The 11,170-nt window shown below is 41.5% G+C and overlaps 1 pseudogene; it reads right to left on the reverse strand.

The window, feature by feature from the left end:
* Positions 1-487: 487 nt before the first annotated feature.
* Positions 488-10,474, reverse strand: LOC136306525 (26S proteasome regulatory subunit 8 pseudogene; annotated as a pseudogene).
* Positions 10,475-11,170: the final 696 nt, after the last annotated feature.

An 11,170-nucleotide genomic window follows, 5' to 3' on the forward strand; every position in this document is an offset into this window, starting at 1 on the left:
TAGACAACTACACAAAGTGAAAAGGAAAAGCATATGTATTTTTAAATGCCCAAGGAAAGTCACAATCATAACAATGTACACAATACCGTAAATGCTGACTTAACTACAATCTCCCAGAACAGAGTGTGAAAACAGGGCGGAAAGGCAGAGGTACTATGAGCGAGCCAAAGCCTCACCTACCATGGTAGGAAGTCGGGAGATCCTCCCTGAACCGGCACGCGAGGAGAGCGACAGGTGGGCATTAGCTGTGTGGAGAAGGACAGCCGAGGACACTGCCCAGGGCTCAGAACAGCTGTGGGCCTGAGACTAGGGCAGGAGCTAGGGCACGACATTATAGTAGAAGTCTTTCAGTGCTTTTTTTTTTTATTTGGGAAAAATAAAATATATACACAGGGGTGGGCAAAAGTAGGTCTACGGTTGTGAGTACACAAGTTTTTTTTGTTTTTTTTTTTTGCTTTATTTGAGGGATTTATACAAGAAACATATCTCACTTCCATAGCTTCTTGATGGACATGTTTTCCTCATTATCCTTCTATGTGCCCTTACTACCGCCATCCCAAAGTCCCCCCGGAAGATGGGGGTGCGCTGTCCCCAAGAGGCATACACACCAGCTTCGTGCACACACCCTTCACACCAGCCCCTCACACGCCAGCTTCGTGCACACACCCCTCACACCAGCCCCTCACACGCCAGCTTCGTGCACACACCCCTCACACCAGCCCCTCACACACCAGCTTCGTGCACACACCCTTCACACCAGCCCCTCACACACCAGCTTCATGCACACACCGCTCACACCGGCCCCTCACACGCCAGCTTCGTGCACACACCCCTCACACCGGCCCCTCACACGCCAGCTTCGTGCACACACCCTTCACACCAGCCCCTCACACGCCAGCTTCGTGCACACACCCTTCACGCCAGCCCCTCACACGCCAGCTTCGTGCACACACCTTTCACGCCAGCCCCTCATGCTCCTGGCCTGAGCTCAGCAATTTTTCTTAGGTTGATTCCCCCAGGGTCAGGTTCATTTTCGAGAATGGATCTTCAAAATGTCCAGCCAAGCCTCCTCATTAGGGGATGGAAATTCAGTTTTTCTGCCAAGGGGACCAGGGTGAAGCAAAGCTGAGTCCGGGAGACTGATCCTATCAGTAGCCATGATAACCTTGATATTCTTGGTGGCCCTGAAGCCATCCAGTTGGTCGAGCAGCTCCAGCATGGTGCCCGCCCTTTGCTGCCCCCTCCCGAAGCCCCTCCACCTGTGTGGAGCCAATGGAAGCAACTTTGTTCATGAAGATGATTAGGAGCATATTCTTGTGCTATGATGAACAGCTCCCTCGCCATTCTTGCCCCTTGCCCAGTGGATTTCTGTACCAGTTCAGAGCCAGAGACATGAATGAGGTATAATCTGTATGAGGAGCCGCAGCCCGGGCCAACCGTGTCTTCCCAGTGCCCGGGTCCATGCAGCAGCATTCACACGGCTGCGCAATGCCCAGCGCTTCACAGAGCTCAGGGGGCTTAATGGGCAGCCCACTGACTTCTTCAATCTCTTTGATCTGCTTGTCCAGCCCACCGATCACCTTGTAAGTTGAATCCAGCACCTTTTCCACCATCACCTCTGACACCCAGTGGGTCAACTTTGTTGGGCAGGATCTTGTGCAGAGTGTAGCTATCATTTCTTAGAGCCACTGGCAGCTGTGTCACGTCATTGATGTCAATGTTCTTGTCCACATCTATGAAAAACTTGCCCTCAGGATGTACTTTAACCGACACTTCTCTTTTTATCGATGGCCCAGAGTACTTCCCTGGCATAAGACCCTGTTCCTACAGCGGCTGTAGCTCCTCCCACAATAGGCAAATTTTGCATTAAGCTCATTCTTTAGTACCTGCATCTGTGGGAGATTTGGGCTCTCATCTCCACGATCAGCTGAGTTCTTCATCCCGGACAGGTAATATTGGCAGAGTCCACTGCCTGCCTCCCCCTTCCCCTCCAACTGCCTGGTCCTTCAACTACCACCTTCCCTGTGTTGCAGAGGCTGCCAGCATCCAGAATTTATTCTTACTTTATTATCCATTAATTATTGTATTATTTTCTTTTTTCTTTTTCTCATTTGATTATTTTTTTTAAATAAATTTTTATTAATGGTAATGGGATGACATTAATAAATCAGGGTACATATATTCAAAGAAAACATGTCTAGGTTATTTTGTCATTAAATTATGTTGCATACCCCTCGCCCAAAGTCAGATTGTCCTCCGCCACCCTCTATCTAGTTCTCTGTGCCCCTCCCCCTCCCCCTAACTCTCTCCCTCCCTCCCTCCCATGTCCTCCCTCCCCCCACCCCTGGTAACCACCACACTCTTGTCCATGTCTCTTAGTCTCATTTTTATGTTCCACCAATGTATGGAATCATGTAGTTCTTGTTTTTTTTCTGATTTACTTATTTCACTCCTTATAATGTTATCAAGATCCCACCATTTTGCTGTAAATGATCTGATGTCATCATTTCTTATGGCTGAGTAGTATTCCATAGTGTATATGTGCCACATCTTCTTTATCCAGTCTTCTATTGAAGGGCTTTTTGGTTGTTTCCATGTCTTGGCCACTGTGAACAGTGCTGCAATGAACATGGGGCTACATGTGTCTTTACGTATCAATGTTTCTGAGGTTTTGGGGTATATACCCAGTAGAGGGATTGCTGGGTCATAAGGTAGTTCTATTTGCAGTTTTTTGAGGAACCACCATACTTTCCTCCATAATGGTTGTACTACTTTACAGTCCCACCAACAGTGAATGAGGGTTCCTTTTTCTCCACAGCCTCTCCAACATTTGCTATTACCCGTCTTGTTGATAATAGCTAATCTAACAGGGGTGAGGTGGTATCTCATTGTAGTTTTGATTTGCATTTCTCTAATAACTAATGAAGCTGAGCATCTTTTCATATATCTGTTGGCCATTTGTATCTCTTCCTGGGAGAAGTGTCTGTTCATGTCCTCTTCCCATTTTTTTATTGGATTGTTTGTTTGTTTGTTGTTGAGTTTTATGAGTTCTTTGTAAATTTTGGATATTAGGCCCTTATCTGAGCTGTTGTTTGAAAATATCATTTCCCATTTAGTTGGCTGTCTGTTTATTTTGATATCAGTTTCTCTTGCTGAGCAAAAACTTTTTATTCTGATGTAGTCCCATTCATTTATCTTTGCCTTCACTTCTCTTGCCATTGGAGTCAAGTTCATAAAATGTTCTTTAAAACCCAGGTCCATGATTTTAGTACCTATGTCTTCTTCTATGTACTTTATTGTTTCAGGTCTTATATTTAGGTCTTTGATCCATTTTGAATTAATTTTAGTACACGGGGATAGGCTATAGTCGAGTTTCATTCTTTTGCATGTGGCTTTCCAGTTTTCCCAACACCATTTGTTGAAGAGGCTTTCTTTTCTCCATTGTATGTTGTTGGCCCCTTCATCAAAGATTATTTGACCATATATATGTGGTTTTATTTCTGGGCTTTCGATTCTGTTCCATTGGTCTGAGTGTCTATTTTTCTGGCAATACCATGCTGTTTTGATTATCGTGGCCCTATAATATAGTTTAAAGTCAGGTATTGTAATGCCCCCAACTTCATTCTTTTTCCTTAGGATTGTTTTGGCTATTTGGGGTTTTTTATAGTTCCATATAAATCTGATGATTTTTTGTTCCATTTCTTTAAAAAATCTCATAGGGATTTTGATGGAAATTGCAGTAAATTTGTATATTGCTTTGGGTAATATGGCCATTTTGATTATATTTATTCTTCCTATCCAAGAACAAGGAATATTTTTCCATCTCATTATATCTTTTTCGATTTCCCTTAACAATGCTTTGTAATTTTCATTATATAGGTCCTTTACATTCTTTGTTATGTTTATTCCTAGGAATTTTATTTTTTTTGTTGCAATCGTGAAGGGGATTATTTTTTTGAGTTCGTTTTCTAATATTTCATTGTTGGCATATAGAAAGGCTATGGACTTTTGTATGTTAATTTTGTATCCTGCGACCTTACTGTATTGGTTTATTGTTTCTAATAATCTTTTTGTGGAGTCCTTCGGGTTTTCGATGTATAGGATCATATCATCAGCAAAAAGTGATACCTTTACTTCTTCTTTTCCGATATGGATGCCTTTTATTTCTTTGTCTTGTCTGATTGCTCTGGCCAGAACTTCTAGCACCACGTTAAATAAGAGTGGAGAGAGTGAACAACCCTGTCTTGTTCCTAATTTAAGGTAGAAAGTCCTCAGTTTTATGCCGTTTAATATGATGTTGGCTGATGGTTTATCATATATGGCCTTTATCATGTTGAGATATTTTCCTTCTATACCCATTTTGTTGAGAGTCTTAAACATAAAATTGTGTTGTATTTTATCAAAAGCCTTTTCTGCATCTATTGATAAGATCATGTGGTTTTTGTTCTTTGTTTTGTTGATATGGTGTATTACGTTAACCGTTTTGCGTATGTTGAACCATCCTTGAGATTCTGGGATGAATACCACTTGATCATGATGTATTATTTTTTTAATATGTTGTTGTATTCGGTTTGCCAGTATTTTGTTTAGTATTTTAGCATCTGTATTCATTAGAGATATTGGTCTGTAGTTTTCTTTCTTTGTGCCATCCTTGCCAGGTTTTGGTATGAGGGTTATGTTGGCCTCATAAAATGTGTTTGGAAGTATTGCTTCTTCTTCAATTTTTTGGAAGACTTTGAGTAGAATAGGAACCAAGTCTTCTTTGAATGTTTGATAGAATTCACTAGTATAACCGTCTGGGCCTGGACTTTTATTTTTGGGGAGGTTTTTAATAGTTTTTTCTATTTCCTCCCTGCTGATTGGTCTGTTTAGGCTTTCTGCTTCTTCATGACTCAGTCTAGGAAGGTTGTATTGTTCTAGGAATTTATCCATTTCTTCTAGATTGTTGTATTTGGTGGCATATAATTTTTCATAGTATTCTACAATAATTCTTTGTATATCTATGATGTCTGTGGTGATCTCTCCTCTTTCATTTTGGATTTTATTTATTTGAGTCCTGTGCCTTTTTTCCTTGGTGAGTCTTGCCAAGGGTTTGTCAATTTTGTTGATCTTTTCAAAGAACCAGCTCCTTGTTTTATTGATTTTTTCTATAGTTTTTCTGTTCTCTATTTCATTTATTTCTGCTCTGATTTTTATTATCTCCTTTCTTCGGCTGGTTTTGGGTTGTCTTTGTTCTTCTTTTTCTAGTTCCTTAAGGTGTGAAGTTAAGTGGTTTACTTCGGCTCTCTCTTGTTTGTTCATATAGGCCTGAAGTGATATGAACTTTCCTCTTATTACTGCTTTTGCTGCATCCCAGAGATTCTGATATGTCGTATTTTCATTTTCATTTGTCTGTATATATCTTTTGATCTCTGCGCTTATTTCTTCTTTGACCCATTCATTTTTTAGAAGTATGTTGTTTAGTTTCCACATTTTTGTGGGTTTTCCCCCCTCTTTTTTGCAGTTGAATTCTAGTTTCAAGGCTTTATGATCAGAAAATATGCTTGGTACAATTTCAATTTTTCTAAATTTGCTGATATTGTCTTTGTGGCCCAACATATGGTCAATTCTTGAGAATGTTCCATGTACACTAGAGAAAAATGTATACTCTGTCGCTTTGGGATGAAGTGTCCTGTAGATGTCTATCATATCCAGGTGTTCTAGTATTTCATTTAAGGCCACTATATCTTTATTGATTCTCTGTTTGGATGACCGATCTAGAGCCATCAGCGGTGTATTGAGGTCTCCAAGTATGATTGTATTTTTGTTAGTTTTTGTTTTAAGGTCAATAAGTAGCTGTCTTATATATTTTGGTGCTCCTTGGTTAGGTGCATATATATTGAGGATTGTTATGTCTTCTTGATTCAACTTCCCCTTAATCATTATGAAATGACCATTTTTGTCTCTGAGTACTTTTTCTGTCTTGTAGTCAGCATTATTAGATATGAGTATTGCTACGCCTGCTTTTTATTGGGTGTTGTTTGCTTGGAGTATTGTTTTCCAGCCTTTCACTTTGAATTTGTTTTTATCCTTGTTGCTTAGATGTGTTTCTTGTAGGCAGCATATAGTTGGATTTTCTTTTTTAATCCATTCTGCTACTCTGTGTCTTTTTATTGGTAAGTTTAATCCATTTACATTTAGTGTAATTATTGACACTTGTGGGTTCCCTACTGCCATTTTATAAATTGCTTTCTGTTAGTTTTGTATCTAGTTTGATTCTTCTCTTTTGTTTTTCTATCATTTGTTTTTGTTTGTTTGTGTTCCATACTTCTTTCCTCTGTTGCTACCTTTTTTAAGTCAAGTGTTTTTGTGGTGGTTTTTTCAAGGGTGGTTACCATTAAATAATGAAAAGGGTACCTACCATATTCATTGTAGTACCCTATCTTATAAGTATTTCTGCATTTCATCATCCTTTGCTACTGTTAATCTCCATCCTCTCCCCCCTTTTTTTCCTTTGTTGTCACAGTTTAAGTTTGGTTTTATTGTGTTCTTGGTGGAGCTGTTACTTGTGGTGTTGTTTTCTTTTGTTCTTTGAATCTGGTTGGAAAACCCCCTTTAGTATTTCCTGGAGTAGGGGCTTTCTGTTGATAAATTCTCTCATCTTTTCTGTATTTGTGAATGTTTTTATATCTCCTTCATACTTGAAGGATAGCTTTGATGGGTATAGTATTCTTGGCTGAAAGTTCCTCTCTTTCAGGGCTTTAAATATTGGGGTCCACTCTCTTCTAGCTTGTAGAGTTTCTGCTGTATTGTATTATTTTCCATACAAGAAAACTAGTAAACCTACTTTTGCCCACCCCTGTACTTCTTTAATTCTCTGAAAAAGAGAGGTGAGTTCTTTTGATAATTTGAGAGTAGAATTTCATTCTGTTCTCCACTTTTATTAAATTATCCTTTTGGTTGGTAACTGAAACCAAGAGATTACATTGCCCTTCCTTAAATATTAGGTTGGGCCAACCTGGCATGATGTGTATGAATTTGCAAATACAAAAATTTGTGAAGGAAATTTCATATTTCTTTATTTTCTTAACTCTGATTTCAAATTTCCATCTATCTTGAATTCAATTTCAGTCATTGAGCTTCCTTATCATCTACCTCAAGGATATGCAAAGATCCTGGGGCAAAAGTATTCCAGGAAACTCTTATAATATTCAGTTCACACTGGCTTTCCCCAAGACGCTGTTATCTCAAGCATGTTGTTCCAAGAAGTTGCACAATCTGGTGGCTCCCATGTGAAGCAGAGGTTCTGAGTAGAGTGGGAATGCATTTCTGCTCAGGGCCACATTTCCCTCTGAGGTCAGGCCACCTTTCTGGAACACAGATACCTGCCAGTGGTGGAAGGCCTCCATCCCCTCCTGCCTTGGGAATCACCCCAGCTCCCCAGCTCTCCCCACTTTCCCCTCCACCTCAAGCCATCCAGCAAAGTCTGTCTGACCAGTGAAGGCCTCCAAAAAAGACCAAAGGGACCTGTCTTCAAGCTGCTTCAGCTTTCAGCCCTTCTAGCACCCTTGGACTAAGACCACAAAGCCCAACTCTCTTGGAATGAGAGGAAGGAAGAATTCAGAGAACCACACACAAATTCCTGTCTCAGTAAAGTTCTCTGTCCCCTTGATCTGGAGATACAAAGGAAGGCCAGTTATCAGGACCTTTGTACAACAGGTCCCAACCCACTGCTATCAAATGTGGAAGAACTGAGACCATTGAATGCTCACTAGGTCAGTGAGTCCTATTCAGCCCAGGGCTGTAAGAATTTGGAAAACAGAGAGCTGGGGGAAGGAAGGGAAGGTTGAAATAGCTCCTTTCTCTAATAGGCCTTATTAGGGGGCTCCTCTGTCTTTCCAGCTTCTGTGTTTCATCTTGCACTTGACCAAGTCTCTCCTTGGCATCTTAGTCTGGAAGTGTCTATGCTACATGCATTAAAAAGTTGAGTGGCATTGACAGGACTAGGGATTGACATTAGGCACCAACAGAGTCCCCAAAGCTATAAAGAGGTCCTGCCTCAGGCGTACCGTCAGACACGCTCCCAGCACCAAGTCAGCCCTGGCCAGACCAGAGCCAAACCATGAACAGAACCCATGGAGGCAGTGCTGCTCTGGCAAACTGGTGTTTCATTCTGTTCAATACTTTAAAATGATATTTTGTAATTTTTAAAGTAATCTAGAAACAAACACAGGGTTCTTTTGTAAGCTATTATAAGAAGTAATTGACTAATCATATGTGAGAACATCTAGCCTTCGAAAGGGAAGAAGCATCAACTCATATGAAGTAATCCCCGCGCCCCCGCATCCCAGCGTCCCCATGGTGGGAGTCGCTCTGTTCACACAGCTCAGGCAGGGTTCTCATATTTCACCTTCGCACACGCAGAAGGTAGTGTTCAAGCCCTTCCACCCTGCAGGGAGTACTCCTTAATATCACTGATAGGGAAGGATTTGTTTAAGCATCTCACCTCTGCTAGACAGACATTTACCTTAACAAATGATGTTAGAACTTGCTTGCCACCAGCCAGGTAGCTCAGTTGGTTAGAGCATCATCCCCAATCCTGACCTGTGGTGGCGCAGTGGATAAAGCATCAACCTGGAATGCTGAGGTCACAGGTTCAAAACCCTGGGCTTACCTGGTCAAGGCACATATGGGAGTTGACACTTCCTGCTCCTCACCTCCCCCCTTCTCTCTTTCTCTTTCTCTCCTAAAATGAATAAAGTATTTTTTAAAATTTCTAAAAAGAAAAGAACATCATCCCCAATACACCAAGGTTGTGAGTCCAATCCCTAGTCAGGGCACATACAAGAAAGAATCGATGAATGCATAAATAAGTGGAGCAACAAATTAACATTTCTCTCTCTCTCTCAAATCAATAAATGAAAAAAATTTTTAATAAAACTTCAATATAATCAAATGTCAAAATGATCTAGAGGTGTTTTCTCTGAATCTATGTAATTACCCTGTTAAAATTGTCTAAATAAAATTTTAAAAAATAAGTAACTAAAACTTGCTTGCTGCCTATCAATCCTTAGCTTTAAAAAAAATAATTCCCAGTGAATAAGCAGGAGCATCTTCCAAAGCATTAATGCATTATTGGCATTCATTTCACAAATATGTAAGATGATAGAGGTCTAAGTCACTGAAGGTCGAAGTATTGGTTTTGAAATAATTTGGCATTGACTTTTTGAAGTAAATCAAAATTTTAGGCAGTAGCAACCACATGATCACTTTTGAACGTGAGTATAACATTCCATACCATTCACGGGCTGAGGGCTTCTGTTTTCAGCTAAAATGACTGCAAGGCCCCCTTGGCAGGTGGCCGACCCCGCCCACTACTTAATGAGTAAGGGCTCTGAGCTCCCAGCCCTCAGGTCTTCGAGGCCCAGGTAGCCTCTGCTGACACCTGGTGGCAGACTGCAGGCAGCGGAACCAGGTCCAGAGAGGATTAACCTCGACCTGACTTGCTGCCCGGACTTCTAGTCTGTGTAACAAATATTGATTAAAACAGCAGGAAAAAGTGGAAGACAAAAATCTACTGATGAATGGCCAGGCATTATTCAGCACCAATAATAATAATTAATAATAAAAATCCTAGGCAGGTATCTAGAAAATTCAAATTGCAAAACCTGCCTTTGCAAGATTTTTCTTCCCAAAGATTATATTTGTTTACACAACCTCTGAATCCACCTCTGTATCCATTCATTAAACCATCCCCACTCTACTCCCATGTTAAGCAAGTTATGCCCAGAGAATAGAAAAAGGGATGGCTTTATTCTTACAAAAAAGGAATTTTAATCGTTCTGCTGTCAATTAACTCCGTCCTAATTGGGAACAACTCCAACCAAAAGAAAGGGGACATGATACCAAACATCTGACAGGTTAGTGTGCTGAAGGTTAGTTGCATCCAAGGGTAAAGGCCCCCCAGGGAAGTGAATGGAAAGAAAGACTTCTTGGAGAATAAAGAATGAGTCCATCCCTGGGTCCCGAGAACACTGCTGGGCTGTGGTTGAAGCTAACAGGTTGGGGAGAGGGAACCAGCATGCCTTGTAGGAAAAGGCCCGGCTCCACTGCCCAATGTTTGGTGTGGGATAACCCCTTGTTCTGGGGCTGAACGGCCCCTCTGTGTAAAAAGGATGAATAGTCTTCTTCGTGAAATAGCAGTGTGACATTGTCCCCCAGATAGACTGTGTATGTCCCAAGCTAAGTCATCTCCCTGAAGCCTCAGAGTCACTCTGGGATGTCAGTGGTATTCTCCCCATCCACCATGAGAAGACACTGAGTCCAAGGGGCTGAGCAGCTTGCCCAAGGTCACACCTGTAAGCTCGTAACACAGCGCATGCTTCTCCGACCCAGGGCCAGCCAGCTTCAAAGCCAGTGCTCTTACCTCCTCATCACTCTTGCCTAAAGCAAACACGGAAAGATAAATAATTCCAATAATGCAAAATTGCACCATTCGCCTTTTTCAATTTATATAATTTCAAATGTCACCACACGTTCACTTCTAGGTCACTTTTAAAACAAGCAACTTTGCTTTAAAGCAAGTGGTTGAGGGGAACCCTGCTATAATTTGTACAGTTGTAAAATCCACTGTTCAGTTTTCTACTCAGCTTTCCAGGGACAGTTCAAACAGAACAAATGACAACCTAGGACACTACCTTGCCTGTTGTGAATAACACCACAGCGTTCCTTCCAGCTGAGGAAAACCAACGAGAGGTGCAGGACCACTACCCCCTAGCACAGAGGACCCACAGAAAGACTGCACACTGCATGAACGTGCAGGTGCAGCAGCAGCCAGATTCCAACCAATAAAAACTGTTAGCAAGATTCTTAATCTAGTTTCCTCAATTCCATCTTTTTATTATTGATTTTAGAGAGAGAGGAAGGGGAAGAGAGAGAGAGAGAGGTATCAACTCATAGTTGCTTCACTCTAATTGCTCATTGATCACTTCTCGTTCATGCCTGCACCCCTTGCTCAAACCAGACAGCTTAGGCTCAAGCCAGTGACCTTGGCATCATGCCGATGACCCCATGCTCAAGATGGTGACCTAGCGCGGTTTTGAATCGGCGACCTCGGTGTTCGGGGGCTACACTCTATCCACTGCACCACCACGGGTCAGGCTCCTCAATTCCATTTGAAACACAGTCATTC

This window comes from Saccopteryx bilineata, chromosome 5 (genome assembly GCF_036850765.1).
Source record: "Saccopteryx bilineata isolate mSacBil1 chromosome 5, mSacBil1_pri_phased_curated, whole genome shotgun sequence".
Classification (NCBI taxonomy): domain Eukaryota; kingdom Metazoa; phylum Chordata; class Mammalia; order Chiroptera; family Emballonuridae; genus Saccopteryx; species Saccopteryx bilineata.